General features: G+C 39.2%; 1 pseudogene; it reads left to right on the top strand.

The window, feature by feature from the left end:
* Positions 1–284: 284 nt before the first annotated feature.
* On the top strand, positions 285–1,231 carry LOC132660600 (olfactory receptor 51L1-like; annotated as a pseudogene).
* Positions 1,232–7,459: the final 6,228 nt, after the last annotated feature.

Below are 7,459 nucleotides of genomic sequence, written 5' to 3'. Positions count from 1 at the left end.
TGTACATTGAATTTTTTCAAGGCTGTGGTATAAACCTGATAGCATCCTAGCAGTGCTCACATGTCCCAGTATACAGTTGTGACCAAATTTCATATTTTATAAACTGTTCCCGAACTGATGATTCAGATGCCTGGGATGTCTTTCTTCATACTCACATTTGTGTAAGTCATTTGAAAAACACTAAAGATTGATTTTACATGAATATGGTAGAATTTGTTCACCAATCTGAATAGTCTGCGACTTTGTCAGCATCTCTCACACCCAAAAGGTTTCTGAAGGCCACCATGGTGGTCTGGAATAACAGTGATGCTATGGAACCCATCCTTCTCTTAGGAGGTTTCCATGGGCTGAAGTCTGTTCATGCTTCGCTCTCAATTCCATTTTGTCTTGCATACCTGATGGCATTTATAGGCAACATGACCATCCTCTCTGTTGTCTGGAATGAGTCTTCACTCCACCAGCCCATGTATTATCTGCTGTCCATCTTGGCAGTAACTGACCTGGGCATGTCCATCTCTACACTCCCCACAATACTGGCTGTGTAATGGTGGGAAGCCCAGGAAATCAAAGTAGGAGCTCGCTTTGCTTAGCTCTTTTTCATCCACACCTTCACGTTCTTGAATTCTTCAGTGCTGTTGGCCATGGCCTTTGACAGATTCATTGCTGTATATCGTCCATTGCACTACTCAAGCGTCCTCACCAGTGATGTCATTGGCAAGACTGGCTTGGGCTGCTTGCTGTGAAGTGCAGGAGTCATGATGCCTACATCCATATTGCTACGGCGCTATCATTATTGCCAGGCTAATGTGCTCAGCCACCCCTTTTGTCTGCATCAGGATATTCTGAAATTATCCTGCTCTGATGCCAGTGTCAACAACATCTATGGATTGTGTGTGGTCATTATCACACTGGGTGCAGACTCAGTTTTCACACTCCTTTCCTACGTCCTAATTCTCCATGCTGTTCTGGGCATTGCATCTTTGAAGAGCGACTAAAGGTGCTCAACACTTGTTTGTCCCAGGTATGTGTGGTTCTTATCTTCTTTGTACCTCTAACAGGGGTATGCATGGTCCATCGCTTTGGGAAACACTTGCGTCCCATCATGCATATCGTCATGGCTGACATTTACCTGTTTCTCCCACCAGTACTTAATCCCATCGTCTACAGAGTCAGGACCAAGGAGATTCATCCTGCAGTTTTCCACATGTTTAGACAAAGTAGGAGGCTTTAGAAACACCAGGCATTGATTTGGAGGAAAACTTTCTCCATCAGATTCTTAACTGTGCAACTTCCTGCATATGTAACTTAGGTAAATTCCTTAAATCTCTTTCATTTCTATGCTTCTTCTTTGTAAATTTGAAACTTTGTCATTGCTCTTTCATCTCCCTGCATTTTATGAAGATCATTGTGAATAATACCTTATGAGGTGTTTAATATAGCAATGTAACCTTACTAATGACACATTTTATTGTATTTGAAAATAATAATACAATTGATATCTCTTAATAATCCAAAGACCTAAACCAGGTTATCTTTGCTAGTCTGTGATTGGTTATTCACCTGCCCAGGGCCAGAATTTTGCGGAAAAACTTGTTTCAACAAAGTAGACTTGTCCTATATTGTACCTGAAATTTGAAAGACCCTGCCAGACCCAATCTTCGCCCTGCTGAATATCATCACTATAACCGACTTCTTTTTTTTTATTTTTTTTATTTTTTTTATTTTTTTAGTTTTTTTTTTTTCCAACGTTTTTTATTTATTTTTGGGACAGAGAGAGACAGAGCATGAACGGGGGAGGGGCAGAGAGAGAGGGAGACACAGAGTCGGAAACAGGCTCCAGGCTCCGAGCCATCAGCCCAGAGCCTAACGCAGGGCTCGAACTCACGGACCACGAGATCGTGACGTGGCTGAAGTCGGCCGCTTAACCGACTGCGCCACCCAGGCGCCCCTATAACCGACTTCTTAACCTCATCCTTTGCCATTTATCTTAGTGTCCCCCCTTATAGAGCTATTAGAATCATAATCACCTGCCAGTGTTGAGATAAGCACATAAGTCATGATTGCTCACTTGAAGTCAACATGTAGTAAGTGGAAAAACTGAAGCAGGTGTGCATTCACACCACTGAGATCAAGAGGATGATATTAATCCAGAATATTGATGGTTTTGGAGTGTGTTCACCCACATAATCAGATTATAACTTGGGACAAAAAAATTAAGCATTCAAATATTAAATACAAAGCAAACATTTTATTTCTGTTTATTGCCATGATGGAATAACAGCTATCAGATTTAGTCTCTCACCTTAGATAACTAAAAACAAAGTGGTAAGTTTATAGAACAATTGTTCTAAGAAACTGGGTAAAAGAAACCAATGACAATGATCTCTAAAAATAGTGGGGGGGGGGTAATGAGAAGAGCCCAAAGATTTCCCTGGCTTAACTCTCTGGAAATTTATCAAGTCATGGATAAAGGCAGAGAACCCAAAGAGTCTGATCATCTCCCTAAATTACATAGAACACCAGAGAGGAGAGAGGTGCATGGAGACTGACACACATGACCTCAGGACATTCCTCAGAAGCTTTCAGTTGTGTACTGGTCAGTATATGTATGTGAAGAAACTACTGAGGCCAAGGAAATAGCCACCAGAGGGGAGCAGGTGGAACAATTCTCAGGTCTTATATGTGACTGAGAAGAGTTCTTCTTCTTCTTATTTTTTAAGTAGGCTCCAAGCTCGGTGTGGAGCCCAGCACGGGGCTTGAACTCATGACCCTGAGATCAAGACCTGAGCTGAGATCAAGAGTCAGACCCTTGGCCCAATGAACCACCCATGCACCCTGAAAAGAGTTCTTACTCTTAACAGAGAGGGTAGAGAAACAGAACGTCTGGCTGTGTACGTGGAAGAGTGTTACTTTAGTAATGGGGTGAATTATTCCCAGGCTGAAAGCTATATTTGGTCTTTTCTAAAAAAGCATAAAGAAAAGTCTTGGCAGGGGTAAAGCTATTTCCATGTCATTTTATGATACATAAGAATAAAGGTAAAATATATATTTAGAGAAATTAAAAAAATGAGTGCAGTTAATTTGTGCCTTTTGTGTGTGTGTGGAAACCAACAGCCTAGAAAGAGCACAAATTTTACTTCCTGCTATATCTTATAGGAATATACTATATGTTTAGATGCCTCTTCTCAGACTATGATGGGGCTAGTAGGCCTACCTAATTCAGTGGATCTGTTAGGAATTTCATTGTAGAAAACACTTAAACAAGATTCTCAGTCATCAGCTTATCGATAATAAAGTTAAAGTCCTTTGTCTTCATTTGTTTGACATTTTAAAACATCCCTCCATTTGGTTCAGAACTCAGGAACTCAGATAGGAGAAAAGGTTTTTAAATTCTGGAGTGTTTCATAAGTGGCCACACATATTTTTAAAAAACCAGTGTAAGCATGGGGAAATAAATTCGAAGAAATATCTCATAATATTAGGAAGAAGGGAAACAATGATTAAAATATGCAATAAAGAAAAGTATACATAAAAGATCCATCTAGAAAACTGGTTGCCAAAAAAAGAAGTTACATTAAGAGAAAGAAGAAAAGGATAATCAAGGGATTTTAAATCAAAGAAAATTGTCTTTTAATGTCATAGATCCATACCTTATAAAGGCACAATTCTTTTAGTAAATGAAGATGAATGTTTAGAAATGTAAAGATATAATACTAATATATTTCAAAGGGGAAAGAAATATCACAAGAGGTTACCTAAAAGAAACAGGAATTACAATGGTATCAGATTCCTTGATTACCATATAGATGATGGATGATAGGTGTAATCATGCTTATAAAATCATCTGCAACCAAGATAACTGCATCAGTTTGCTAGGGCTGTAGTAACGAAGCATCACAGACTGGGTGGCTAAGCAACAGAGATTTATTTCCTCACAGTTCTGGAAGCTGTAAGCCTGAGATCATCAGCAGTGCCACTGCCTTCTGAGGGCTGTGGAAAGTGTCTGTTCCATGCCTCCTGCCTGGATTACATGGTGCCCTCCCGGTGGACATGCGTTTCCTCACAGAGCATTTTTTTTTTTTAAATAAGAACATCAGTTGGATAGAATTAGGGGCCAAACCTACTCCAGTATGGCCTAATTTTAACTTAAATTATTGCATCTGTAATGACCCTGTTCGCAAATGAGGTCATATTCTAAGGTACTGGGTATTAGTACTTTAACATTTAAATTTGAGGGTGGGGGACACAACCAATCATGACTAAATCCATAGTTGAAGGCAAAGTAATATTTCAGTCATATAAAGATTTTGAAACTGTATCTCCCATTCATTCTGTCTTTGGAATTTATTCAAGGATGTGTTCCAGGAAAGCTAGGGAGCTATCTGGGAAGGCATGAGGTATGAAACAGAAGCAGATCCAAAACAGGAGAGTAGAAAAGGGCATTCCCAGCTAGGAACACAAAAAGCAACCAGTTTAGGGGCGCCTGGGTGGCTCAGTCACTGAAGTGTATGACTTCAGCTCAGGTCATGATCTCACAGCTTATGAGTTTGAGCCCCATGTCGGCTCTGTTCTAACAACTCAGAGCCTGGAGCCTGCTTCAGATTCTGTCTCTCCCTCTCTCTCTGACCCTCCCCTGCTTGCACTCTGTCTCTTTCTCTCTCAAACAAACATTAAAAGAAATTAAAAAAAAAAGAAAAAGAAAAGCAACCAATTCAGATTGGAGCTATAGAATTGAGGCCACTAGGAGGTCATTCAGAAAAAAAAAAAGTAATTAGATCCATATCTGTTGTGATATTTTACATTGTAAGTTTCTGAAAGATAATCTAAACTGTTTTTTGTCCAAACTTTTTAATGACTATTGAAAAGAATATATTGGCTTTACAACAATAAAGATGTTGGTCTGGTTTTATATAACAGTTATTTGAATAAATAAACTGTGTCACTGGGGACCAAACTTGTTCTAATATTTGCTTTTGAGATTCTACATCTCATCCTGATCCTAAAGTTATCTGCCTTTATGGATCCAAGATATCTTTTAGCCGCTCTCAAGACTTGATGTGTCCTAGTTCATACTCGCAGAGGAAGAAATGTGCCATTAAGCATCTGTCTTAAAATTTATTTTTATTATGTGTAAAGACCTAATTGGACCCAAGAGAATATTTCATTGTATATGTACAGGTAAAAAAAAGTGTAAATTTTCAGGAAATAGCTTTAATGTTTGTAGAGAATAATGGAGAGGATTGGCAAGGTCAAATGAAAGATATTATTACTTCTCATACTTTGTACTCAGTGACCTATTTCCTTTTAAATTATTTTTATTTTTTAAAGTTTATTTTGAGAGAAAGAGAGAGAGAGGGAGAGAAAGAGAGAGGGAGAGGGAGAGGGAGAGATAGATAGTTCCAAGCAGAGATAATTTGCACTGACAGTGCAGAGCCCCATGCAGGGCTTGAACTCACAAACTGCAAAATCAGGACCTGAGCTAAAATCAAGAGTCGGTTGCTTAACCGACTGAACTACCCAGAAGCCCTATCAATGATTTATTTCTTAAGCTTAAATACTATCTTAGGGAACTTCCCAGAAACTTCAGCTGTGTGATAAAGAGATATAATTTTTTAAAATTTATCTTGAGAAAGAATGTGTGTCTGTGCATGAGAGTGGGGAGGAGAAGAAAGATAGGGAGAGAGAATCCCAAGCAGTCTCTGTGCTGTCAGCACACAACCTCACACAGGGATTGATCTCACAAATCGTGAGATCATGACCCGAGCTGAAATCAGGAATTGGATCCTTAAAGGACTGAGACACCCAGATGCCCCAAGAGATATATTTTTTTTCAATCCAAAAAATCACATTGTAAGGGGATCTACATGATTGACTCTAAAGTTTGAGTAGAAAATATTTAATATTGTTAGAAGAAAATGGCTCTAGAGTTAGTAGCGATTGGTAAGTGATTCCTAAAGTTGCCCTGCATGAATAATATCTATGGAACTGTTCTTGTGAGCTGAAATAAGAATAAGAATAAGAATAAGAATAAGAATAAGAATAAGAATAAGAATATGAAGGAGGAAGAGGAGGAGGAGAAGGGAAAGAAGGGGAGAGAAGAGGAGGGGCAGGACAAGGGGAAAGAGGAACAAACTATAATTGACCACTTACTATGTACAGCTATGTACAGGACACTGTTCTAAATGCCTCAGAGACATTTAATTTATACCTCAAATCTACCCAATGAGGAAGACACTATTTTGATTTTCATTTTATAGTTAAAGAAACTGAGGCATAGAAATAATACTTGTCACCCAAAGTCATGCAGCTGGCATGTGGCATAGCCAGAACTTGACCACGAGCACTCTGGCTCCAGGGTTGAAATTTAGGCACTTATCAATAGGTCTTTTGCAATCTGTCCAGGTGAAATTGTGGTTGTGGGAGAGAATTCATGCCCAGAAAAGGGTGTGGAAAATGGATCATGGCTCTATGCGTTTAGTGCTACTTGGGGAAACTCAAAGCAGTTATATGAGAGGAGGCTGGTAAAAATTTAGTGAAGAGAAATAGTAAAATTTAAAGCCACAAAAAACGCTCTCTATACTAGTTCAAATATTTGAGCTGAAATTAGCTAGCTTCTTCTATATGTAGAAGATCACTAAGCCATAGAACTGGGCCACATAGTCACATTCACATGGAGATACAGTGTATCTGTTGTCACATGTGTCAAGTAATGATGACAATAACTGTGTTTTGTCCCCACTCTTCAACTTTTATTTATATACACTTCCTTGTGCTTCTATGTTCCTTAGGGTTTTCTGTTTGGGGAGTAGAATATAGAGGTTTGTGAGCAGTCTCCGAGGACTCTATCCCAGATCACTGTGTTAAGTTGGGGTTAAACTGGGATGTTTTCCTAGAAATATCCCTTAGGTGCTAGAAGCCTAGCATAAAGGCACCTTCCATGTACTGCTCAGAAGAATATAAGGGTTGTGCTGCTTGATGCTGTCTGTGAGTCTTTATTCCTATGGAAGAAAAAGGTGAATCAGCTGCTGGGATCTGGTGAATAGTTGTGGCCGTAAATGCAGAGATATGTGGGCAGAGCAGGCTGAGAACTGGATCAAGTGGCCAACTGCACCAGGCAGGAAAAAATAAAACAAAGTTATATCTTTGAAAGGTGATAAGATTATCTTTAAAAGTCTCAGGAAGATCCAATGAATTTAATATCATCCTGTCCGTTGCATTGGATGAAATAAATTTCTATGTCAGCAGGAAGGAATGAGGCCAGTGAAGAGCTGCCGTTGAGAGTAGACTCCTAGCGTTTCTCCACAATAAACAACAGACACTCTTCACTTTGGCCTTAGCCATCACCTTTCTAGGCAATGGTTTCTTAATCGGCCGGGTTGTTTATATTTTCAGAGGCAAATAAGAATCAGTGCACCTTGCAGTACTTATTCTTTCTCTATTGGACTGAGCTTACAAATAA

This window comes from Panthera onca, chromosome D1, assembly GCF_046562875.1.
Source record: "Panthera onca isolate mPanOnc1 chromosome D1, mPanOnc1 haplotype 2, whole genome shotgun sequence".
Classification (NCBI taxonomy): domain Eukaryota; kingdom Metazoa; phylum Chordata; class Mammalia; order Carnivora; family Felidae; genus Panthera; species Panthera onca.
The sequence above is the reverse complement of the archived record's forward strand: the minus strand, read 5'-3'. Positions and strand labels throughout refer to the sequence as shown.